Consider the following 24,776-nt stretch of genomic DNA (forward strand, 5'->3'; position numbering starts at 1 on the left):
CAGAGCCAGGAGGCGCCTGCAGCACTGGGACACAAGGCGGGCTGTGCCGAGAGGCGGCCGTACCTGGCTGGGCTCCTGGGTGGCGTTGCTGCACTGTGCCAAGGGCTCCTGGGGCTCCCAGGTGGGGTGGGGGCTGCATCTGCCATGGAGCCCAAAGCCTCCCTGGGCTCAGGAATGGGGTTCACATCAGGAAACTGCCTGAGAGTTCTCGTTCCCGCTGTGCCTGAGGAGCGAGGGCTGCAGGAGGAGGAGGAGGGTGGGAGGCGGTTCTTCTAGAACTGACCATTTGAGCCCAGGTCTGGGGCCAGAACTGCAACCTACCCCATGTGTGGCACAGGTTTTAATCTGTCAAGTAGCTTTGTGGTCACCGTCTCAGAATCCCCAAAAGCAGCAACAATGGGAACCACCCCCCAGTGAAGCTTGTGAAGATGCAGATTCCTGGGTACACCGCCAGACCCTCTATTTAGAGGTTCTAGGGTAGGGACTTCACTGAATCCTCCTACAGCTGCTCTGGGGTAGTGAACTCCCCATCTGCACAAGCATTTAACCAAAGCACCCAGCGTCAGTGGCAGGATGGCAGCCAGATCAGACGACCTCCAGCGCAGTCCCAGATCCACTGACCGTCCAGGGGTCACGATCACCTGATTCTCAACAGGGCTGGTGGAGGCTGGCACCAGGCTGACTCTGGACCAAGCTGGTGGGAGCACAGGGCCCTCGGGGTAAGGGCTGCTTCTCAGTGAGTGGCCCCCAGGCACATTCCCCATGGAGCATCGTCACACCCTGCCCGGGGCTGCCAGCTCCAGGGGGCCATCGTGGCCTGCACCCCTGAGGAGGAGGACACTGCCCCCTTTGGGTACCCCCAGCCTGCTGCCATATTTGTACACGCTACACGCAGGGAACCAAAAAGTCCCTGGCTCAAATGAAACGAAACCCCGGAAGGCACCTGCCTGGTCCACGAGAAAAAGCCATGTTGGCGTCCCATCCGCAGTAGGGCTCAGCTTGGCAGCCTGCACTGCGCAGCCTTCAGCTCCTTTCCAAATGAGTTTGGCGTTTTTTATAAAAAGCACCTTTATAACAATCCCAGAATGAATATTTATAGGGCAGGGATGAGGGAACCGGCTAATTGTGGCTGAGATCCTGCCGGATCAACACTCCTCGGCTCCCAGAGGATGTGCACAGGAGATTAAAGCTTTTCCCTTCATCCCTGGGCTCAGGGTTGGGCTCCAGGTGCAAGGGGGAGACCCAGAAGGAACCCCCTAACCCTAGCAGATCACAGGCTAGTGCTATGACCAAGGGCATCAGGGGTGGGGGAGGTTCTTAGAAATAGGGCCCTTGGGAGGAGGTGGGAGGCCAAGACTAAGGGCAAAGTGAGAATCTGAGAATTTGGCCACTGCCATCAGGCCTCCTCTGCTGGGAGCTGAGTTACAAGCTTCGGGTGGGGTGGATGACAAGGAGGCAAGACCCAGTGTGGGCATCCATCTGGGTGGCTTGGACAGGACAGCCCAAGACCCCTGCTGTCCACCCTGGAGAGCAGAAGCTCTGAGCTCTCCCCTAGCCACCTCCTTCTGTGGAGGCCCTGGGAGAGGGATAGGGAATAGGTGCCCAGAGCAGGGAGAGGGGCAGGGAATGGGTGCTCAGAGTGGGGCCAGGCGTTGTTTGGTTCTGGAGCTGGAGGCAGCTGTGAGAGATGCTGGTGAAATCTGCAGGGATGAGCTCCCCTCTGAGCCGTGGGGCTTTGCTGACAGCATCGCTGTGGCCCAGGACACAGGGAACAGAAGTGAGTGGGTAGGATCAGGCCCTCCTTTCTCCCTGGAAATGGAAATCTGTCCCAGCCCAGAAAAATACCTCTGCAAGAGCCAGTGGACTTCCTGGGGTGAGGGACCCGCCAGCTCCCTTCCCTGCCTGTGGTCCTTGTCCCCTGCAGGACCGGCCCTGAGTGGCTGGGGGCTGGGCACCATTCCTGACTGTCCAGCAGTGCTGGGCTGGGGAGGGTCCCCACCATGGGTATGTCCATGGAGGGGCTCCTCTCTCAGCCCCAACACTGCTCCTCAACCCTGACCTTGCTCTTCCACTCAACTCCTGCAAAGATGAGCAAAGCTGCAGCTCCAAGGGGCTTGGGTGTGCAGCTCAGAGGAGCCCAGGCTGCCCACCTCTGTTGACTTGAAATGACATTTATTTGCTTCTAGGATGGGTCAGTGTGAGTCCTCCACAGAGGACAAGCAGGCAGACACAGAGAAACCCTTATCACCCCCACCCAACACCCACACCCACACTGAGCTGGGGCAGAGAACAGAGGGATGCAGCGGGAGGAGCAAGCCTTCGGAGTCCTGGTGGGGGCGCCCAGAGAACTCAGAGGTCAGCCTGGGCCCCCAGGGCCCTGTTGTATGTCCCTTGCCCCTTGGGGTCCTCCACCTATGACGGGGATTCTGGGTTGGCTGGACTCAAGGATGGTGCAGGTGTACCGGAGGCCGCCCAGCGCTGACCCAGAGCCTTTGAGTGACCCGTGCTGGAGGCTCTAAGCGTGCCACGTGGGCCTCAAGAAGTGTCCTGAGTCCGCAATGGCAAAGCTGTCGCCATTCTGAATGGGATGTCCATGGCTGGAAGCAAATTGCTTTCCCCTAACATCGTGACAATGAAATAGAACTTTCTTCATGAGCTATCAGAGAGGCTTTGCCCACTGCCACTCAGGTAGTGCGTGCATATTTGTTTGGCTCTGTGTGCACCTGTGTACCCTGAGGTTGGGCAGGAGGCAGCCTCCCAGGCACGATGCAGGAGATGGTGAGGCCCCGTTCCTTTCGCAGTGTTGTGGGACATGCTGGGTGCGCACGAGCACTTCACACACAGCTCTGCTCTGTGGGCACACAGGTGTGCACAGCCTCCTGGGAGCTCCGCAGGACACCTCATGCTTGTGTGAGCTGCGTGCTGGGGTGTGGGGTAGGCAGAGGGGACGGTGGCAGAGTACTGCAGGCTACGTCTCCTGCTGGGAGCTCGGACGAGTCCATGGGGACCTCTTAAAGGCTCTGAGAAGTCCTGCAGGCTGGACACACTCTCCATCTGATGGACACAGAAGCCACTGTCGACATCACTCTTAGGAGCGCCCTCGGGCCCCTGATGTCCTCAGTGAATGGCCAGGCAGAGAGGAGCTGCCCATCGGTAGGAGCCCGGACACTCCCTGGGGACTTTCTGTCTTCGTGGAGCTGCCCGCTCTGTGCATTTTCTGTAAGTGGAATCCTGCAGCTTGCGGTCTCTGTGTCTGCTTCTCTCACTCAGGCCCTTCCATGTTGCCACATGTGAGCAGTGCTGAGCAGAGCTCCAGATGCTTTAGCGAGGCCTTGGCAGAGGGAGGTCAGGGCCCAGCCTAGGGACCACAGTCTGCAGCCCCACCCTGCGCTCCCTGTCCCTGGTCAGGTCCCGCCCACCCAGCCCTGCCTGCCTGTGGATCCAGCCCCCAAGGGCCAGACAGGCCAGCAGAGGGGCCAGTCCTCGGGCACAGCCCCTGGAGGCTGGGCAGGGGCATCCTCCAGTTGCCCGCACTCCCCTGAGAGCTGCACTGAGCCCTTCTACATCTGCCCATTCATTCTGGCCAATGTCTCCCCATAGCAGTCCTCCCTGGCCCGGAGCAGCCCTGCACAGCTCTCAGGGCACAGTGATGGTGCCTGCTGGACAGGAGCTGGCCAGGAATTGCAGAGCACAGGGAGCAGGGGCCTCCAGAGGCCGTGGGGCGGCCCCTCCTCCATGCCAGCGACAGGGAGTCTCCCAGGGGAGCTCTGCTCGCCCCCCGCCCCACCACCAATGCTCATCTGGGCTGGGAGGGTCTCCTGGAAAGATGTGTGAGGCACGGGCGAGGTCATGAGTCTCCCATGGCTGCTGTAACAAAAGCCACAGTTTATTGTCTTGCAGCTCCGAAAGGGAAAGAAATCTGAAGTCCAGGTGTTGGCAGGGCTGGCTACTGGAGGCCCTGGGGAGAATTCGGGTACTGCCCTCTCCGAGACCTGGAGGCTCCTGCGCCCCTTCACCCGTGGCCTCTCCTCTACCTTAAATCCAGCTGTGCTGTGTCTTCCAGGCTCCCCCTGACTCTGACCCTCCCACCCCCTCTCCTAAGGACCCTGTGAGGACACTGGGCCCACAAAGAGCATCCAGCTCCATCCTTCCTGCAGAGCCATCCTGCTCCGCCCCTCCTGCAGAGTCCCTGCTGCCACATAAGGTGGCATGGCCAGGGATTCTTGGACATCCTTAGGGGTAGTGGGCATTACTCTGTCCCCACACAGGGAATATGCCAGCAGCAGACGGACTTGGGCAGTGCTAACGCTGAGGTCTCTTACGACCCTCCCTGGCAAACCTGTGACTGGCCCTGGGACGGTGTCTTTGGCCAGGAGGGCAGCCACCCCCCACCCTGCCTCTCTCCCAAGTGTGACTGGGGCATCAGGAGAGGCAAGGTCAGACCTCAACAGTAGCTGCCCCTCCTCAGTGGGCAGCCCAAGGGGCCCCAAGCTCACGGTCTGGGTGGCCCTGTGTCCCAGGGCAGAGGTCACCGAGAGAGGGCTGGGGCTGGACTGTGAACTGGGTTTTTTTTTTTTTTAAAAAGAAACAGAGGTGAAATGCACATGACATAAAATGACCCCTTTAACGAGCGTGGTTCAGTGGCATTTAGTGCATTTGCCACACTGTGCAGCCACCACCTCTCTCTACTCCCCAGACACTTTCGTCCCCCCGAGGAGCTCTGAGCCCATTAGGCAGTCCCTCCTATTCCTCTCCCCACCCCCGCACCGCGGAATCTGCCTTCTGTCTCCATGGAGCTACCCGCTCTGTGCATCTCCTATCAGCGGAATTGTGCAATCGGAGGTCTCTGTGTCTGCTTCTCCCGCCGAGCAGGGTTTTCAGGCACTTCATGTTACTGCCCGCGTCCCCACATCATCCCTTTTTAGGGCTGAATGCTATTCCCCTGCACGGATATGCCACACTTCATTTATTTATTCATTTATTTAGAGACAGTCTCACTCTGTTACCCAGGCTGCAGTGCAATGGCATGATCTCGGCTCACTGCAACCTCTGCCTCCCGGGTTCAAGCAATTCTCCTGCCTCAGGCTCCTGAGTAGCTGGTACTACAGGCACTCATCACCATACCTGGCTAAGTTTTATATTTTTAGTGGAGATGGGGTTTCACCATGTTGGCCATGCTGGTCTTGAACTCCCGACCTCGGGTGATCTGCCCACCTCGGCCTCCCAAAATGCTGGGATGACAGGCCGTGCTTTCTTTATGTATCATCAGCTGACAGGCCTGTGGCTACCACCACCTTTTGTCTGCTGTAAATAGTGCCACTGGGAAGACTCCTGTGTGCCTATTTGTTTGAATATTTCTCTTTATTTTGAGGAGCATGTGTTGTAATAGTCAGGACTGGCATTGCTATAAAGATAAATCTGAAGCTGAGTAATTCATGAGAAGAGGTTTAGTTGGCTTGCAGTTCTGCAGGCTGTATAGGAAGCATGGTGCTGGCATCTGCTGGGCTTCTAGTCAGCCCTCAGGAAGCTTACAGTCATGGCAGAAGGTGAAAGAGGAGCAGGCTTGTTGCATGGCCAGAGGCGGAACAAAAGACAGAGAATTGTGGGGGAGGTACGACACACTTTTCAACAAGATCTCGTGAGAACTCACTGTGGTGAGTGGGTGCATGGCACGCAGCCATGAAGGATCCCCTTCCAGCACCCAAACACACCAGGCTCCACCTCCAGCACTGGGGCTCACATCTAAACATGAGCTTTGGAGGGGACATGCAAGCTCTGTCATAGGCCCAGGAGTAGAACTGCTGGGGTTGATGACTTCATTTTTCGAGGGACTGCCAGGCTGTTTCCACAGTGGCTTCCCTGCATAAGATGGTCAGGGGTGGGTGAAGGGGCCCCATGTGTGGCTGGGCAGCAGTGACAGGGCTTGGTCAGGAGCCAACACCCTGCTCCCTGCAGTGAACAAGAGGTGCACAGCCTGAAAGAGCTCTAAGTGTTCACGGCCACCCTGTACTTACACAGCTGTGGGGTCAGCTCCAGGGAAGTGGCTGCTCAGCCTCAGTCCTCTGCTGGGAGCCCAGTGTTTGTGGATTTCCAAAAAGAGGGGTGCCAGGTGCACGTTCGACTCGCCGAGTGGGCCGCTGGTCCGGGCACAGTGGTAGGCCTCTGCTGGGACGTAAGATACCATGGAAAATACTAGCCTAGCTTCGAGAAACCCGCCCCACGGAGCACCTTGGCTGCAGGGGTCTTCGTCCGGCCGCACTGGATGACTAGGGACAGCTCATGTGTGGGGCAGCTGCGGCTGGAATCGTTTGGACAAAAGTGAGAGCAGCCCTCATCACAGCCACTGCTGAGTGGGACCATGGCTCCCACCGCCTCTGGGGTTGGGCATCCTGGCAGGTGTCCCTGCCCTCTGTGGCCCGACCCTCCGAAGGCACTGGCCCTGCCATGCACCTCCCCCACTGAATAAGCCCTCAGCCTCGCCCCACTCACAAAGCTGAACACATATGAATGCGGCTTCAGCAAGAGTCCCCCATCCTGCCCACAGCCCAGCTGTCTGACTCTCCAGAGATCCATGGATTGATGGATCAGTTGATTGACTGAGTCATTCATTCATTCACTTGGTCCTCTGAGCTCATGTCCAAAGGCTGAAAGAAGGTGAGGAGGCAGCCCTGCCCAGGGCTCTCCCTGAGCTCCCCCTTCCTCATCATCCCAAGCAGGTGCTGCGGCTCCCCTTCCCAGTTGAGGAAGCTGAGGTCAGAGAGGTGAGAAACCTGCCTCATTCACATCCAGGCCCAGGCTCGGAAGGGCCTCCCCCTCCACCGGGCACAGTGACACTGGGCACTGACACCGGTGAGGCACCCCGGGGCCGCCTCCTCCAGCCCGTCCTGCTGGTGCAGGAATGTCAGGGAGTTGTGGGCGGCAGGGCCCTCCCCTGGACGAGGGTCCCGCCGGTTAAGGGCCCCCCCTCCCTGGCAGCCAGGGCCTGGTCACAGGTGCTCCTGGGACCCTCCCCCTGACTGTGTGAATCTCTGCCCACGATAGAGACCCTGAACCCACGGCTGTGGCGGGTGCAGGAGGAGGAGGAGGGCCCTGCCGGGGCGTGTCTGCCATATTCTGAGCACAGACATCCAAGGGGGTTGGGATGCCGCCCGGCCCTGGGGGATAAGGGGCCACTTGGGACACTCAGCGGTGACCCAGGGTGAGGCTGGAATCCAGGATCAGGTGAGTCCCTCCCAGCAATGCAGCCCCCTCCGCAGACCGGATGGTGTGGCCCTGTAGGAAGCGCTGTGCGTGGGGCTCCATGACCACCCTTGGCTTCCGGGACACCGCTGCTCTCCTGCGCCCGCCCTCCGCTCAAATTGTGTGGTGAACCCCCCTCGTGTGTGAGGTGCCCTGTGGCCAGAGTCTGCATGTGCCTCCACTTACCTAAATCCCAGGGGCCTCTCGCTGGGAGCTGCCCCTGCCCAGCCAGCCCCAGGACCCTCTGGGCTGTGCCACAGCCTCTGCCTGCTGGACACACCAGGCCCCCTTCCCGCCTCTGGGCCTCTGTCTCCCTGTGCACACTCCCCGGTGTGCTCTTCCGGGACCCTTCCCCCCCGCCCCTCTGATATCACTGGGGGACGTGTTCGTTCACCCCCACTCAGGCCTTCCCTGACCTCTGACCTGCCACCCCAGGCCCTGCCCCCTGCTCCCGAGTTGCTCCTTCCGGCCCCCGTGCCCAGGGCTGGGCCTGTCTCCACATTCCCTGGGCTGTGCATTTTCTCTCTCCCCCGCTGACTGATACAGCCCCAGCTACATGAGCCTTCTGAAGCTGACACAAATCAAAGCTGCACTGAGTAAAACATCCAGGTCTGCAGGGCACCAGCCCCGTTTCTGAGAGCTTGGCAGCCACTCGTGGCCAGCGGGAGCCGCGTGGGATGGGGCAGGGCTTTCGCTGTCATGGCGCGTTCCACCGAATGGGGCCTCATGGTCAGCCCGGCGAGGGGGGTAAGCCTGCTCGTCCCCTGCTTGGGTCCTTGCTCAGGCGTCCCAGTCGGGTGAGGGCTGCGGCGGCCTTGCTGCCGGGGTTTACTGCTTGCTCCTTCATTCATTCACGCCTTAAACCACCTGTGGACACCAAGGGGAAAGTCTCGGGGGCCTAGGCCTCTGTCCCCTCTCTTCCCCTCCTGCCCCCTTTACCCCGTCTCCCCCTTCTCTCCCCTCTCCCCTCCCTCCTGTCTCTCCCACCCACTGTGGTCACCCTTTCAAACCATGGTGGAGTGGGCCTTGGGCAGCACGGCCCTGGGTCCTGGCAAGGGCAGCTCTGGGACAAGGTGGGGACCAGACTGGCCGGAACACACCCAGCTCCAATCGATGCTGGGTGTGGGACCTTGGGCTAGTGAGCACCCACTCCAAGCCCCAGTTCCTTCTCGGTAAAGTGGGGACAGCAAAATGCCCTCCTCTTATGGGTGCCTTGAGCGCAGCATAGTCCCCGCATAGCCCCTGCAGAAGCTTCTGGAACACCAGGCAGCCTAAGTGCTGTGTGCCGGCTGTTACTGTGAGGCTGGTGCTGTGGGTAAACGAAGGAACTACTCTGTCTTCTGACTCTGTCCTATGGACCCTGGGGACCGTCGGGGTCTGGCCACCCACACCAGCCCTTCTCCTGGGAAGAGATGGCCCTGTGCCCATGCCCTGCTCCTTGGGTGTGGGGCTGCTGTGAGGAGGGTGATTGATGGCCACGTCCGCTGCACACCCTCTCTCTCAGCACCGCGGAGCACCCGAATCCTTTACAGAGCCGCCTGCACAGGCCGCAGACTGCTCCCCACCTCCCCCGCTGTGGCTGTCTATACCCCTGACCCCAGCTGCAGGCCTGGCCTGCCCCCCTCAACTCTGCCTGGAGATGGTAGGCCGGAGGAAGTGGAGTGCAGGGGAGGAGGCATGCAGGGGGAGTTCGGACACTGCCCCTCACACCGCGCACTCCGGCTGCCAGTGGGAAGCCGAGTGGCTATTTAGTTTCCAGAAAAGTGCTCGGACCTGGTAGAAGCTTAAAACCTCCTGGCCTCCTTTATGGTGAGACGTGGGGTCTTTAGTGGGGCGTGCAGGGCCGGGAGCAGGGCCTGTCATCACCCAAGAAGCCTCTGGCCTGGGCAGGTGCAGGGGGCGCCCCTCTGTCCCTTGCTGTCGCTGGCCAGAGGACACCAGAGTGGGTGTTGCTGTGTGTGGCGAGTATGGCTGGGGCTCTGGCTTCTCCCCATGACTCTGCAGAGCTGGCCTTGGGATGTGGGGAAGGGGCCATGAGCCCAGGAGGTGAACCTGGAGGAGGGACCCACCTCACTCCTGTGGGCCAGCCTGGAGGGTATGCAGGTTCCTCACAGGGTCCCCTGGGATTAGATGCAGCTGAACCTGTCCTAAGCGGCATGGGATCCCCGGCCCTGTGTCCCTGACTGGCCGGAACTGCAAGGGGATGCCTTCCTAAGTCCGGGAGGCATTGGGGGCATTAATGAGGTGGTTTCTGAACAGGAGGATCTATGCTCTGGACAGGACTTGGAAACAGCAAAGCTCATTGTCCCCACCACATGGGCCTGCACCTGCCTCCAACAGGCGGGTCCCCCGACCACCGTGGTCCACTGCCCTTCCGTGTCCTGGTCCCTGGTCCTATGGGGCTCCGGAGAGATGAGACGACCAGCCAGTGTCACACAGCCTCTGAGGACAGTCTGCCAGTTCCGGCCTCTGGTCTCTGAGTCCAGGCCCTGCAAGGACAGATCCCCGTCAGGCCCCGTCCCAGGCCCTCGACTGTTACATAATTCAGGCGTGAAATCCCGGAAGGGGGAGCTCCTGAGCCCGACCAGCACTGGGGATTGGGGTCTCCCCATCACACACCCTTGGTGGCAGGGCCCTGCTGGGGGCGGCAAGCAGGTTGGCCTCGCCTCTGTCCAAGGTGACTGGCATTTGTCATGACTTGGGTTGGCTTAAGAGTCTCCGGAAACCCAGGTGGCTCCATCACCACCTGATCCTGGCCCCAATTCTAGGCAAAAGGGCAGAGCTGACGGGACTGTGGAAGGGGCCACTCCCTCCTGGATGGCCTGGGTGGTGGGCTCAGCCCACTGGAGGCTCAGAACAGCGAAGGAGGCTGTAGCCTCCTGCCCTCCCAACCCCTGGCCCTGCACCCTGGGAGATGCCCGGGTCTCCCCAGGGCACCCTAGGAGCCGGCTGGTGTGGCATGGAGGCTGCTGCCCAGCTACTGAGGAGGCGCCTCTGTACTAGCTGGGCTAAAAATAGCGGGGGGATCTCGGGCAGGGACAGCCGGTGGGAGGCCTGTCAGGGAGGGGCTGGGAGGGGCAGGACAGCAGCCTGGGCCCGGGACCCGCCGTCAATGGCGTGGGTGCTCCCACCCTGTTCCCGGTGGCCGGGCCAGCCGCGGCCCAGCTGACAGGCTATTTTTTCCCCTGCTTGACTAAATATGGTCAGGGAGCGCAGCCCGAGGGGGCCACTTGGCCAGGGCCGCGTGTTTGGGATGCTTGGCCGGGTATATAAGAACTGCAAAGGTGAGGCCGGCTCCTGACCCGAGGGGGGCCCCCACGCCCGCTCTGGCCTCTCAGGTCAGGCCCTCCCCTCCCCTCCCCTCCCCCGCCCCTGTGTCTACCGAGCCGGCTGTGTGCCTGCGAGAGCATGCACACCCGCGGGACCTTCCCCTTTGTTCCACCCTGACCTCTACCTTCTCTACCTTGTGCTGACCCCGCTGGGGTGCAGGGGCTCCCTGCGGAGGAGGCCAGGACTCAAGGTGTGCAGCTCGGCCGCCTCTCCCTAACTCTGCACCAGCGCCTCCTCTCTCTCTCTCTCTCTCTCTCTCTCTCTCTCTCTCTCTCTTTCTCTCTCTCTCTCAAGATCTCCCTCCCGCTAAGTCTGCTCTGCTGCAGGAGGGCTGGGGGAAGGGCAGGGGTGTGGAGAGGGGGTGCCTGGTGTCTTCTTTCTCTCTCTGCCCCCCCACCCCCAAGTGCGGACGCATCGAGCTCCGGCCCCCACCCCTGCATTCGGGATTGGCTCCCGGAGGAGGTGGCTGGTGCTGCCGCCGCTGCAGCATCTCCTAGGGAGCCGCGACCCTGCGCCGGCCGCCGCTGCCGCTGTCACCAGCCCGGCCCCGGGGTGCCCTGGGCTCCGCGGTGAGTCCTGCTCAGCCCATCACCACCGCTGGGCCGCCGGGACGGCCCCTGCAAACTTGCCGGGCGCCGCGGTGGGGGTGTGCCTGCCGGCGAGGTGGGTGCTGCGGGTGCCGGCGCCCTGTGGGTGCCAGCGCCGTGCGGCGCCGGCGGGGGTGCCGGGGAGTTTTGTCTTGGCTCGCGGCATCATCCACATTTGGAAAACTGCAGAGCCAGCAGCCGGCAGGGCCGGGAGGGCGCGTCCAGCTGGGAGGCAGGAACTTTGACTTGCGGGCATTTTGCAAGAAAGCAGCCACCCCCCACGCGGGCAGTGGATGGCACGGGGGCTTCGGGGCTGGATGGGGGCGCGATTCACCTGCCGTTTTGCAACAAAGCCCCGTCAGCCGGGCATGGGGCTAAACTTACCTTGAACTTGCGGTACCCCCCACTGAGGTGCTGGTGGGGGCAGGGATTCCTGAGCTGAGCGGCGGGCGAGGCTGCCCCTGGTCGGACTCGGCACTTCTGCAGCTCGCCCAGCCACGTCAGGGTCAGGAGGCGTTTACAGGGGCAGGGCGGCGGGGGGAGGGGGCACACGTGGGCGGAGACTAGGGGGGCTTTGGGGAGAGTAGCCCTGGTGGTCTGCGTCTGTGCAGGTCCCTGCTGGGGAGCTTGACTTCCGCGTGGCCTCCCGTGGGGCTGATGCTGGGGGCCGGGTGGTATTCACCTCTGAAGAGCCCAGGACGAGGCCCCGGGCACCAGGAGCCAGCTCGGTTCACGGTGGGGTCTGCCTGGAGGTGGCTGGGTGCTCTTTTTCTATCCGGATGGGAAACTTTTCGAAAAGTGACTACAATTCATTTGTGAGTGGGCAGAAGTCCTGTGGGCTCTGGCTGGGTCTGGGGTGACTCTCCTGCCCTTTGGGACTCCCAACTTTCCCCTTGACCCCCAGACCCCATCCAAATGAATGCCTCAGCGGCGGGGAGGGCTTGAGCCAGGCTGCAGGAGTGTCCCAGGCTCTGAGGGCTCGTGTGCCAGGGAGCCGGGGACGTTGAGGAGGCCTCTTCCCTGGACTCCGAGCCCAGTTATTGCGGAGGCCTTGGGAGGGTACAGATGAGCGGTAGAACCCGGGTGCCCCCGAGGTTGAAGCTCAGGCTGCCGTTTTGTATCCTTGGCTATGTGAAAATGATAAATCACAGCAGCTACATGGAAATGGGACATCAGCTTCTGCTTCTTTCTGCCATTTGCTCTTTCCTCTGTAGAGGGGATGCCAGAGCCTTAAGCACAACCCCCACCCCCCACCCCCCACCCACCCGCATGTGAAACTCCAACCCAGCCATGCCTGGCTGCAGACCCACAGCCACACAGCCACAGCATGCTCAGTGGCCTCTGCACACCGCAGGCTCTGCGGAGACATTGCCCTGCCCTGGGTGGTAGAAGAGAACCAATTCGCTCAGGGCTGTCCCCTCGAAGGGACGGGCTGCCTGGGGGAGCAACAGTCATGCTGGACCTCTCTTCCTGACGAGGACAATGGGAGGTCCTTTCATGTCCCAGAGCTGCTGTCCCAACCCACGCCAGGGTCAGTGCCAGGACAGGGGCCAGGGCCCAGGGCCCAGCTGGGCCCTGCCGCTCAGCAAGTTCCCTGTGTCTGTGCCCGGCCTGCACCCCCCACTGGCACCTCCCTGGCCCCCATCCCCACCAGGCACCTGCAAAGCCTTCTTTCCACCTCTCACCACCTCATGTGCCAGGCTCGCCCTGGGCCACTGCGAGGCCTCCAAACCCTGCAGGCCTCTTCTTCCTCCTCCTCCTCCTCCTCCTCCTCCTCCTTCTCCTCCTCTCCCTGCTCCCAGCAGGTTAGGGGTGGCTTCCCTTCCTGCTGGTGAGGGCCTAACCTTGAGGTCCCATTGGTCTCCTTCAGGTTCTTCCTCCACATTTTTCACTCTGGCTTCACAGCTGGTCGTAGAAGTTGGCAGGGAAGGAGGGAGCCTCTGCTCCCCACTCAGGGACATTTTTAAACGCAATGAAAAACATATCGATACAATTAAGTATTCCAAAGTGCTTAGTTTGCCACTTGCTAAGTTTACTTAAACCCTCTTTAACAGGCTCATTAGGAGCTGGTGAGCACCGGGAAATTCATTAACAGGAAGGCGGCCCCCGCATTTGACTGTAAATTGGTATTGATCAGGGGCTGGTAGGGGCTGGTGGAGGCTGGGCGGCCGGCCACAAAGAGCCAGGTGTGGGACCCGCCTCCCGGGGGTGCCACAGCAGTGGTGCTGGGCAGGTGACGGTGGCTGCTGACCCCCGGTGCCCGTGTGAGCTGCTGGCTCTGCGCAGCTGCCGCTTCAGGTGGGCCGCACTGCGCGGCGGTTCAGGGTGGTGACGCTGCGAGGCGGGGGCAGGGAAGAGGGTGAAGAAGAGCACGAGAAGGAGGGAGAGAACCAGGGGAGAGACGCTCCCTCACCCACTGGGTGTCTGCTGTGGCCAGGCTGAGGCGCCTAGGGAGTTGCACCCCTAGTGGACGGCCTCTCAGGAGATCCCGGCCACTCTCTGGGAACCTGGAATCCTCCAAGCATCGTCCTTCTCACTCACATCTTCAGAGAGAGGTACTGAGCCCTCCCTCAGGGACACAGGGTCCCGGGAGGCAGCCTTCACCAGGGACCTGCCCAGGAAACTGTCAGCTGCCCAGGTAAGCCCCCAGGGCACCTCTTGGGTCTCTGGTTTGTAGTCCCTCGTCTGGCCTCGGGAGCAAGGAGTTGTCCAGCTCCCAGAGAAGGAAGAGGCTGGTCCTGTGAGTGGGGTGCTGGGCGGGGTGCCCCCTCTCTGGGCCTGGCTGGGACAAGGGGGCCCAGGGGGACAGGAAAGTGCTGGCTTTGAAAGTTTGGGACATGGATGGTGCCTCCCTGCTCTGGGGTGAGGGTGGAGGGGCAGCCTGTTTCTTCCATGGATGCAAAACCGAGCTACTGCTGGGGCCAGGGACAGGTGCTCAAGACTTTCTGGGGCTCACTGTCCACTTCTGCCTTTCTGGATCGTGTGAGTGTGTGAGACAGAGAGAGAGACGGATTCAGGGATGGAGGGGCGCTGAGGTCAGAAGGGAGCAGGAAGCCCTGGGCCCCTGGGGGTGGCTGGACACCAGGCAGCAGTGGCAGGAGGCCTGTCCTGCTCACACAGAGGGCTCCAGCACTGGATGCCAGGGAAGAAGTTCCACTGCCTCTGAGCTGCCTTCTCTACATCGCAGTGGGGTCAGCTTGTACCGGGGTGGCGTCCCGAGGTCTGGGAACAGCATACTGACTGCCTGCTTGGGAAACATACTTCTTTATATGCCCATATGGACCTGCTAAGCTATGGAATGTAAAGAAGTATGTATCTCAGGCCGGGAACTCTCTCACCGCACTGAGCAGCACTCACGCCATGGGGGCCGCTGGGGCCGCCAGCCAGCCAGGCGGCTGTGGCGGGGGTGAGCCCGGGGCGGCAGGCTGCCTGGGCGTTGGTGGACGGTCATGTCCCCGCCAGCATTGTTCTGTCACTTTGCCTGTGTCAGCAGGTGGAAGTGCTCACCAGACATTAAATATTCAGCTTGCTGACTGCGGCAGAGAGGAGGCGGCCTCCAGCAGGCATGGGGTCCGACGTGGGGCTGGTGAGGCCTGGGGGGTCGGGGCCTTGGCTGGAGAGCACAGAGTGATGGCGGAGGCTCTGGGGGCTCCACTGACGGCCGCCCTGGAAGAGGCCATCAGCCAGCAGAAAGGGCCGCTTGTGGCCAGGGCAGAAACTGCTCAGAGGCACAAGACAAGAGCAAGTTTGGAAGAGGGCAGGTGGCTGGATGCAGGAAGGAGGGAGGGGCTGGGCAGCACATGGGAGAGGCTGTGGAGAGAAGGCACCTCTTGTGCCTGCATCCAACCCTCCTGGCCGCAGGGCAAGGTAGAGGAACTTGGAGGCATGTAGCCTCCAAGGAAGGCGCAGCCTGCACGAGGAGATGCTGAGGATGCAGGCAGGGTCAGGGCCACCACTGCCCTTAGGCCCGACTCCTCTGCTGAAGGCACCTGGGACAAGGTCAGAGGAGCTGAGTCTGTGTAGCTCTGAACCCACAGCCCACCCCAGGGGCCTGGGAACCATTTGACTTTGCCAAATGTCTCTGGCTCATGCCGCCCCCACCTGTACCCCCGCCAAAGCCCCGGTTCAGCTCTCTGTTCCGCCGAATCCAAGCTGAGGCATGTTTTGCTGTGAATGCATGTGAGGCTTTGGCAGAAAGCAGTGTGTGGCCCAGGGCACCTTGCACCGCCCGTCGGGGGCCTGAGAGCCACCTGCTCTGCCGCCATCCCAGTCCCGACCCAAGAAAGGACTGGGAGGATATCCTGGGGCCCAGGGGATGAGGGCAGGTCAGGATCTGTCCGTGAAACCCTTTTCCCCAGTGCTGGTCCTTCAAGGAGAGGATGGGTAGCTGGTTCCTATCCTCTCCTTGGTAGCGGGGTCGTAGGCAGGGGTTGGGCCACTGTGTGAGGGGCGTTTGCTCGGCTTCATTTCTGAGTCTTAGATTGGAGGCGTTTGCCACCTGGGATGAGGCCAGGTCCTGCCTGGGCACCCCCACCCCCCCACAGGCCTCAGGATTAATTTCCGGAGTGTATGTCCTCCTGCCTTGGCACTGCTCCGGCCACAGCAGGTGCCCCTGCACCCTATCTCCCGCACCCTGGCCTCCAGCAGGAATGGGGCGGGAAGGGACGGCAGGCAGCCCCTTCCTGCAGCAGCTCGAGGCCTTGGGTCTGGGGGCAGACAGATCACCTGAGCAGCTGGGGTCAGCACAGGGAGTGCTGAGTAAAGGGATCGGGGGCCATTCTGAGCTTTCAGGAGGCTCCCACCCCTCAGAGAGCCTTCAGTTGATTGGAGGGGAGGGCCTGGCAGTCAGGGCTCCTGGCCTTCAAGTCTTCCTTCTGGAAGCTTCGTTCTCCCAGCCTCGGCCCCATCTGGTGTAGCAACAAGGGAGCGGGTGTTGACCTTGGGCACAGCCTCCTCTCAGCCTCTGGACCCAGAGGGTCAGTGCCCAGCATCCGCTGACGTCATCTCTTCCCTGCCTGCTTCCAGCTCCGGCCACAGGGAGGGAAGTAGCCGGTGTGTGGCCACCGAGGTTGCTGGTGACCACAGACACACCGTTCTCTTCCCCTAGATGCGGCTGTCGTGCATTAAAGCTTTATTGCAGGATGTGGTGTTTAAATAAAAGCATTAGTGTTTTGGAATTAGGTTTGACTGAGCAGTAAAACTAGAGAGTTCACAGGGAGAGAGCTGCGGCCTGCTCGGCTGTAAATCACCTCCAGTCTCTGATCCGCTGAATTGAAAATGAGCGTTGCACGGCACCACCCCTGGCAGCCCGAGCCCCGCTCCCCGGCAGGTGTGGCATGACGGTGCTCCCCAGGGATCCTGCTGCTTTCCTAGAGACACTGGGACCCGGGGCTGGAGTCTCCCACGCGTGAATCTCCAAAGTTTGGCTCCTGGGCAGCAGCCAGGAAGGGAGCCCCAAACTGGCATGGAGCATGGACATGCTGGCACTTTCGTCTGTGGGGGTCTTTGTGCCTGTCCAGCTGAAGGAGGGCAGAGTGGGCAGGGTAGGGGCACGGATCCTCACTGGCTATGTCTTGCCCACAGGGACTCTCCTGAGACCACTTAGGCACGCTACCATGGGGGCTGGGACTCTCAGAGGGAAAGGAGCCTGGACTGGGCTGAGGGGGCTGGACACGGGACACCCACCCCGTTGGGACTTGCCTGCCAGCTTGGGAATCCAGGTGGGAATCCAGGTGGCCATGAGGAGGAGGACAGTGCCTGTGTCTCTCACTCCCTGGAGCAGGTAGCACCAGGTGTAGGCTCCTGGGTTTCCCAGAACACTCTGGAAACTGCCCCACGGTGATTAGAGGGTGGGCCAGGCTCCTGCTGGTGGAAACAGTCGCTGCAGAAATTGTGGAGCCCATAAATTCAGCAAACCAAATTAGTTACATTTTTCTATCCTACGGCTCACAAAAGCTAGCCATGCTCCAGGTGCTGTTTCCACCCGTGAGTGGGACCATCTCTGGGTCCTGGAGCTTGTGTGAAGGACAAGGATGGCCTTTGGGAAGGGACAGCCCCGCTGCTGCCTGCACGCGTGTGTCGCGATGAGTGGTCTTGCATTTCTGCAGCCAGGTGGCCAAGGACATGATGGCACCCCCTTCTAAAGAGGGAGTCACCGGTGATTCTGGTACTAGTGCATTCATCAAGTGCGATGAAGCATTTTATTGCACAAGCATTCAAAGCGGGCATGGGCTGGTGAGAGCATTTGCGAGAGGTGCATCGGCCCTCTCTGGGAAACTGTCGGGCTCACATGAGAAACATTGCATCGAAGAATATACTGCTATTAAGCATGATTAGATTGACCCACAGGACAGATATTTTAGCTGCCGTAGCCGGAGTCAATCAAAATGAACATCGCTTGAATTGCAAATTTTACCCCCAAAATGCTCTAAAGTAAAACTGAGAGAACCTGAGTGGCCCGAGCCATCTTCAGGACCAGGGTGTGGCTGAGCAGTGCTGGCCTGGAGGGTTTCCGGGCTGGGATGGCCGGAGGTGGACGGGGCGGTGCGATCGTGTGAGTTGCTGCCACCTTCACATAAAGGGTAACCCAGCAATCTGAGAGGCTTTGTGCTGACTCAGCTCCGCCATGCACGTCCGATTGCAGAGGCCTCCCGCGCTCTCTGCAGTCCTGCTCCCGCTTTTGATGCCTCTGGGCAGGACACTGACCTCGGGGTGGCTGGGCTTGGGCCCCGGCAAGGGAGGCTCTTGGACAGGGGCACAGGGCTTTGTGAGGGGCCCTGGCCTTGCCCACTGTCCTTGGCCAACCAGCAGCCTCTGTCCCTGTGAACTGGAGGCATCACACCCAGGAAGAGGTGGGCATGGCTTTTGGGAAGGGAAGGCACCCGTGACAGCATTAGCAGCTCCCGGAGCCTCGTGCTGTCCGCTCCTTCCTGAGGTCCAAGGCCCAGCTGGCCAGAGCTTGGGGCGGGGAGGGCCCTCTCCGGAGGCCCCTGGGTGCCCAGGGAAGACTGTGCCTTTGGGGAGGACTCTGCTTTTAGTGCTCAGAGTCCCCAGCCAGCTCTGACCCCTGGAAGCCCGTCCTGCTGAGTGGGGAGGGGCGGTGACTGCAGCAGAGGAGCAGGGCAGGCTGCTGCAGAGCTGCCGCCCAGGACGCTGCAGAGCACCGCAGGCAGCATGCAGGGCTGCGCGTCTCAAGGGCAGGGATCGGAGGGCCACCTCTGACAGCTCCACCGCCGGTCCCTTAGATAGAGGGACACGGGGCTGAGGTTCCCACACCGCGGTCACTGCAAAGGTGCTGTGAGCTCGACCGATTTGCCCGAGTTTCAGAGGCACCACTCAGCCTCAGGCCAGGTCTGCTCCCTGCACCAGGCGGGCTGCCCCCATGGGGTGCAAGTGTGTGATCTGAAGGACAGAGATGCTGGTGGCACACTGGGCCTCTCAGGCCTCCTGCGTCCACCCCAGGGAGAGAACATGGGAGAGAGAGAGAGCTCTGTTTCAGGAGTGCTGGGTGCAGAGGTCACTGGCTGCTCCCTGGCCAGGAGGGGGTCACCCAGAAGCCCTGGTGGTGGGAGGCTGGGGTCCACTCCTCACAGGGTCGACTCCTTGGCTGGGACTGGAGGCAGGTGCATGTGTGTGTGTGTGTGTGTGTGTGCTTGCATGGGCGTGCATGGAGGGCGATTTCTGGGATGATTGGGACAATGACCCAGAATATTTTTAACAGTGGCAGGAGAGGGAGTAGAAGGCAGCTGTCCCTGGAACCTGTCCCGGGGGGCCCCGTGAGGACGTTTTGAGGTTGAAGGACGCCCAGGACAGTTGCACCGTGTGGCCCTTGTCATCCTGGCAAGCCGATGCCCTCTGCCATGCCCAGATATGGCTCCGGGGCTGCATGTGTCTCCCCAGCTGCCCGCCTGCCCACCACGCCAGTATAAATAGTCCGTGTTCTCAGCTGTCCCGTGGAGAGGCTGAACTCGGATGACTCTGCCCGAGCTCTAGGAGTGCCCCCGACCCCGCCCACCGCCTAAGCGCCTGAGGCCAGCAGCGGTAGCGGGACAGAGGCCGGGTGAGGCTCTGGGCTCTTGGGCTCGGCCTTTGTCTCCCCCTCCTCCCCTGCCCCCTTGGAGGGCATCAAGTCCAGGAGGGACCCAGCTACCTTCTGTTGCTCCTTCCCCAGGGCGTGGTGGGGCCTTTGCCCATCAAGAGTGAAGAGGGACAAGAATCCCCACCCCGGGAGTGGGTGCAGGCAGCTGCTTGGTTCCTTGGCCTCGGGCTCAGACCTGCAGCAGGCGAGGCTGTCGCTGGGGTCCCTGTTGCCCCTCCCTCGGGTACCTCCACACCTGTCCCAGCCCTCCTCCCACATCAGCTGTAGCAACACACTTCAGAGGCCTTGCAGCCCCGAGCGCTAGCTTGCCAAGCTCCTTCCCCGGGGAACCTGCTTTCCCTCCACCCTTAGCTCAAGAAGTGACTCTCTAATGGTGGAATTTCAAACACCTCCAAGGCCTGTGGAGCTGACGCCCTTGAATGCAAGCAGGAAAGGCCCATCCTGTGTTCCTCAGACATGGGGTGCTACGCCCCGCCTGAGGACAGATGGGGACACTTCTCACAATGTCTCTGCACGCTGGGTGGCCTCACTGAGCCAGAGAGAGGGCAGAGAACACATCGGCAGAATCGAGAGCGCGATACGCACTTGTACGTGGAGCTGGGGCCTTCCTTGGTGTCCCGAGGCCTGCGGTGGCCGCACGGACTCCCTCGTCATTTCATCCGTGGCCATCCCTGAGCTCCTGGCTTAGGGATCTGTTTCTGCAGGTGGGTGGGAGCAGTGGGCAGGTGCCCTCCCACCCACAGGAGGGGCTCCAATCAGACTCTGTGTGCCAAGGGGCTTTTCCTTATCCTGGGACACGTGGCTGTTCATTTGTCCCCAAGCTGCCAAGCCCTCTCTCTTGACCTCGGGACTCTCTGATCGTGTTCTCAGCCAACAGCCTTCTTCAAATTAAACTAGCTTTTACCCCGGCCCTATCTTTGAGATCATAAGACACAAAAGTCTATCTTGCCATTTTTGCAAAGAACAGCAAAACAATCACGTGTCCCCTCCCGCCCCTGCCTCCCTCCCGCCTGCCCCCTGCTCTGTGGGTCTGTTTGAGGCGAAATTTATCTCTGGGAAGGGCCCCATCAATTTGCCTTGCTCTTTTGTTGACAAGTTTATTAAAAACCCGGGCAACTCTGTATTAAACTTTTATCAGTGTTGAGAAATAATATATTTCTTGTTTTGACTAGATAGAAAAGTTACGGATTTGGGCTGAGCGGGTCTTGTTCAGCATTTGGCTGAGTCAGCGTTGCTGATGATAAGAAACAAGCCCGTTTTGGGGTGCAGGGTTTCCTTTTGCCTTTTAATTAGGGGTCTCTCTGGGGACTGCCCTGCGCGAGCCAGTGCCCCCCACAGAACCCCGAAGGCTCCTACAGAAACCCCAGCGGGGGCTGCCCACACACACCCGGCTAACTGTAATTCTTTGCTATCTATTTTAATAATTAACCAAAATCTGGAATTAAAATTTAATTTAGTGGTGAATCTGAGCGCTAATAGGTAATGGTTTTGCATGGAGAAATATTAGGTTATTGACATTTACATTTTAAAAGCTTCATAGTAAGGAACAAAAAAAGCATCCAGATGGGAGTTGGCAATGTACTCCCCTGGCGGGAGGGGACGGGCACCCTGTCCTGCCCCCCGGTGAGTGCCTGGGGTTGCGGAGGAGAAGGAGAGGGGCTGCTCTTGCCTTTGCCTTGGGTCTCTGAGTCTCTGGAGGGCTTTGGTGGCGCAGGGCTATGCTCTGCAGTCTCTGAGGGCAGCGTCTTTGCTGCAAGCGTGGCCCGGTGTTGGTTGCCCTTGAGGGGAAGATGTTTGGTGCCGCATCTTTCCCAAGGACGCTGCTTGTAGTGTCCCCTGTGCTGGGGCAAGAGACATCTTCCCCTGGGGGTCCTGTGTGGTTTCTGCCCAAAGTGGCCCCTGTTCCCCGAGGTCCTGGGTGAGGGCTTGTGGGTGCAGCAGGACGGAGTGTTGGTTTTCACCGCCCTTGAGGGGCAAGTGCCCAGGGACTCCATGCCAAGCTCAGACCGGGCCATGGCGTGACCAAAACTCAGGTTGCTCAGGGCTGGTGCTCACACACGGCCATTCACACGCCCACATGGAAGACCTGAGGCGCAGGGGGCTATGGAAGTCCCCAAGAACCCCTCGCTAGGTGTGTAGTGCTCTGTGCCCGGGGCCCCCTCTGCCCCACCAGAGGTCAACCTGGGGACGGCTGCGGCTGCAGGGGAGGGCCCGGCGGTTCGCTTCACGCTTGCTCCTCCTTCCACCTTCCAGGACTGTGGGGCTGCCTCTCCTCTAGGGTCCAACAAAGGGGCTGGGGCCCTACCAAAGGCAGGAGGGGCTTCCAGGATGAGGTGGCAGGCGTGGCTCTGGCCCTCCTGCTCCCCCGTGTCCTCACCCCTCGGGGGTCCCTGGGTGAGGCTGCTATAGCCGTGGGTCTCAGTGACACTTCCTACCAGGTCTTTATCTACATCACTATTTGCTCCAATTATAACTAATTGGACACGTACTGCATCTTCATGGCATCTAATTTTCTATTGATTTTAACAGGGCTGCTGGTGTTTTCGGCAGAGATTGCCCATTGCTGCTTAAAAATGCTGAGTGTACTTCCCTGTGTGGGACAACTCCATCAGCAGATGTTTTAAAACATGTTTAATTGTTTGGTTCATAACATGCACTAGCGGTAGGGGCTGCAGCCCTGTTCTCTATAGCACTGGAGTCAAGAGAGAGGCAGAAGGACCCAAAGTGGGTTCTCCAGAGAATCCACGTCCTGGGCTCCATCCCCAGTCCTGCTGTCCCGGCGAACGGTAAAGTCACCAGAAACGCTTGGGCCGCCTCTCTGCCAGGCCTAGGCACCCAGCTGGGGACACAGAGGGCACCAGCCAGGAGCCGCCCCTCCCTTGGCGGGTTTGCCTTTACTCAGGGGACGCAGGGACTCCTCATTCGGTGAGGAAACCACAGTGGCAGCTGGCCCCAGAGAAGGCCAGGCAGGGCTGGCCCTCCCCTACCCAGAGGCCCCTGGAGCCCTCGGGGCCCGGGGGTCTGAGGCCCCGGGAGCTAGGGGTGGTCGCTGTGATGAGGGGCTGCATGGGTCTTGGCAGGAAGGCAGCCCATGCCTGGGAGGCTGGAGGCAGCACAGCTCAGTTTGGGGAAGGCCGGAAAACGTGGGGTGCGGAGGTCTGGGAGGGGTGAGCTCTGTGAAGCACCTGACCTTTGAGCCATGGGGTGGGGCCCTTGGGGAGGTTTTGGGGCTTGTGGGATGCTGGTTTCTTGGGCTTTTTAGAGAGAAAAGAAAACAATACTTACAAGGAAGTCGAGGAACCTCGGAGGCCTCTCCCTTGTCAGCCCTTGCCCCATGCTGGTGAGACCCCAGGGTCCAGAGGGAAGGGGCTAGAGAATCTGCCAGTGAGTGGGAGCTGCTGCCCGAGGGAGCAGAGCAGAACAGGGGGGTGCCCGGGCCCGCAGGGGTCCCCGACGTCCTGCCTGAGGGATGGACCCAGCTCCAGCACGTCCCAAGAACACAAACTGTGCGCCTGTTTCCTTCACACTTGCAAGCAAAGGTGCTGCTCACTCCCTTGGCAAAGAACGACTGGGAACTTCTCTAAGCCAGGCCGTGTTGGGGTGAGTGCACCTGGAGGCTGGCTGCCACCTCATGGGCAGCATGAAGAGGAGGGGCTGGGCCCTGGGACAGGGGACGCTGCTGTGAGTCCCCGCATCCTCCTGACGGGCAGCACAGGACTGGTCTTGAGGCGCAGTGGGGTGTATGGGAGAATACGGTGGCTGTAGGTGCTCAGGGCTGCACCTGGCGCTTGGCCGCTCGGTGTCTGCTCACAGCTCACGCCCACCACCGTGACGGCTGCAACGCCAAGCCTGATGCCTCATCCAAGGCCGTGGGGCCTCCCCGTGGGGGTTTTGCAGCCTGTCCCGGTGTTCTGCTGCCTTTTGGGTGAGATGACCAGTTTGTTTGCTACGTTGACTGGCAAATGCCAGACCTCCCAGCTTCTGATCGGAAAGAATTGTGGCTGGGACTCGAGTCCCCAGCTTGATCTTGTCAAATCTTCCGCTCCATTAGGAATATTGACAGCGGTAAATGGATAAGTGCGTTCCGGCTGCGAGGTCTTCGAGCCGTCCTCACTCCAGGGCCAGGGAGAGGCGGGCTCTGGGAGCTTTGGGGTCTGCCCTGCACCCTCCGTGCTACTGGAGTAAGGAGGAGAGAGGTTTGCAGAGTGTGGGCTGATGGCCCGGAAGCCTCTCTGTTTTGGGATGCGAGACTGACCCCAATATGCAGGGGACTTTGGGAAGGCGACCTTGCTGCACGGCACAGATCTTTCTGGAGGGCACCATGGCAGGGACAGTCAGGGAAGGCAGCTATGGACGAGTCAGAGCAGGCCTGGCAGAGGCTGGGGTGGGGGATCGTCCAGCTCAGTCGCTCCCAGCGGGGCCTTGGAGGGTGGGCATGGTTCTGTGTGACTGTCCCTGTTGCCTGAGGGGCCTGAGCTTCTGTTCCTGCAACGTCAGGAGGGGTCCGAGAGGCCAGAGGACAGGCAGGCGGGGCAGCCCCATGTGTGCAGAGGGCAGGCAGGTGGCACAGGCCCTGGTGCGCAGCCCACACTCTGCCATCCGGGTGGGTGAGGAGCAGGTGCGTCCACCCGTGCTGCCCAGGACGGCCTCTGCTCCCGGAGGGAAGCTCACACATGGTCACTGCATCCCCAGCCCTACCAGAGACACTTTCCCTCACCTGTCATGGCTCCTGATGGATGGGGCTGCAGGGAGGCTCATTTTATAAAAGGGAACTTGCTCTCAAGTCACTGCGGGTGATTGGAGTGGGAGATGCAGGAGCCAGGCGAGGGTTGTGTCACGTTTGGACCTCCATCCTGACGCTCCGTCCCCACAGTTCCCTTGGGCATGGGAAATGCCCCTCAGCAAGACGCGGGCAAGGCTGCAGGGCTGGGGCATGGGGCCCAGGGTCAGGCCGTGAAGGCCCCCTCAGTCTGTCCTCCCACCACCATGCAATGTGGGTGTCCCTGGAATCTTCCTGTCCTGCCCACCCAGAGATATCACGTGGTGTCAGAGTCCATCCCGTCCCACCTAGGCCACGGCAAGCCAGGCGGGAGAGTGTCCTGGGTGGGCTGTCCTGTGGTCGGCCGGGGCCCATGGCCGACTGGGAGGTCTGTTCTGCCTCTGCTCCAGCTATGAGTGTGGTCTGGGAGGAGTTTGCAGGGGAATAAGGGCCTCAAACCCTCAAGGTCAGTGTGCCCACAGATGTGAGCCCCTGGGGCGGGGCCCGATGGTCTGGGCTGTATCCCACAGCTGAGGCTAGTGCCAGGGGCAGCGAGCACTTGGTGAAGCCAGGCCTGTGGAGGAATCGGGCGGTGGAGGCAGAGGGCACTGAGGGCCAATCCCAGAGCGTGGAGGCTGCCTGGTGCTTCTGACCCTCCCCAGACCCCTGCGGGCCCCCGATGGGGGAGCCCAGGCAGAGCAAGAGGATGGTGAGCTGTGTGTGAGTGGGTGTGTGGTGGTGAGTTGTGTGTGAGTGGGTGTGT

At 60.8% G+C, this 24,776-nt stretch overlaps 2 long non-coding RNA genes across 5 annotated transcripts; one reads left to right on the plus strand and one right to left on the minus strand.

Moving 5' to 3' along the window:
- Positions 1–2,161: 2,161 nt before the first annotated feature.
- On the minus strand, positions 2,162–11,685 carry LOC117069048. Of its 3 annotated transcripts, none has more exons than XR_004431363.1 (7): positions 11,541–11,685; positions 9,567–9,728; positions 7,426–8,106; positions 6,490–6,644; positions 6,015–6,162; positions 4,444–4,560; positions 2,162–3,864 (listed from the first exon to the last, which is right to left on the minus strand). It is a non-coding gene; the product is annotated as an uncharacterized LOC117069048 (long non-coding RNA). The 3 variants fall into 3 exon arrangements; XR_004431364.1 differs by having other exon boundaries at positions 2,162–3,867; XR_004431362.1 differs by having other exon boundaries at positions 2,162–4,560.
- Positions 10,543–24,766, plus strand: LOC117069047. Of its 2 annotated transcripts, none has more exons than XR_004431360.1 (4): positions 10,543–11,138; positions 13,594–13,794; positions 16,740–16,876; positions 18,877–24,766. It is a non-coding gene; the product is annotated as an uncharacterized LOC117069047 (long non-coding RNA). The 2 variants fall into 2 exon arrangements; XR_004431361.1 differs by having other exon boundaries at positions 10,543–10,759.
- The last annotated feature ends 10 nt before the right edge of the window (positions 24,767–24,776 follow it).

The sequence above is a fragment of the Trachypithecus francoisi genome, unplaced genomic scaffold, assembly GCF_009764315.1.
Source record: "Trachypithecus francoisi isolate TF-2019V2 unplaced genomic scaffold, Tfra_2.0 Lachesis_group21, whole genome shotgun sequence".
In the NCBI taxonomy this organism is placed as follows: domain Eukaryota; kingdom Metazoa; phylum Chordata; class Mammalia; order Primates; family Cercopithecidae; genus Trachypithecus; species Trachypithecus francoisi.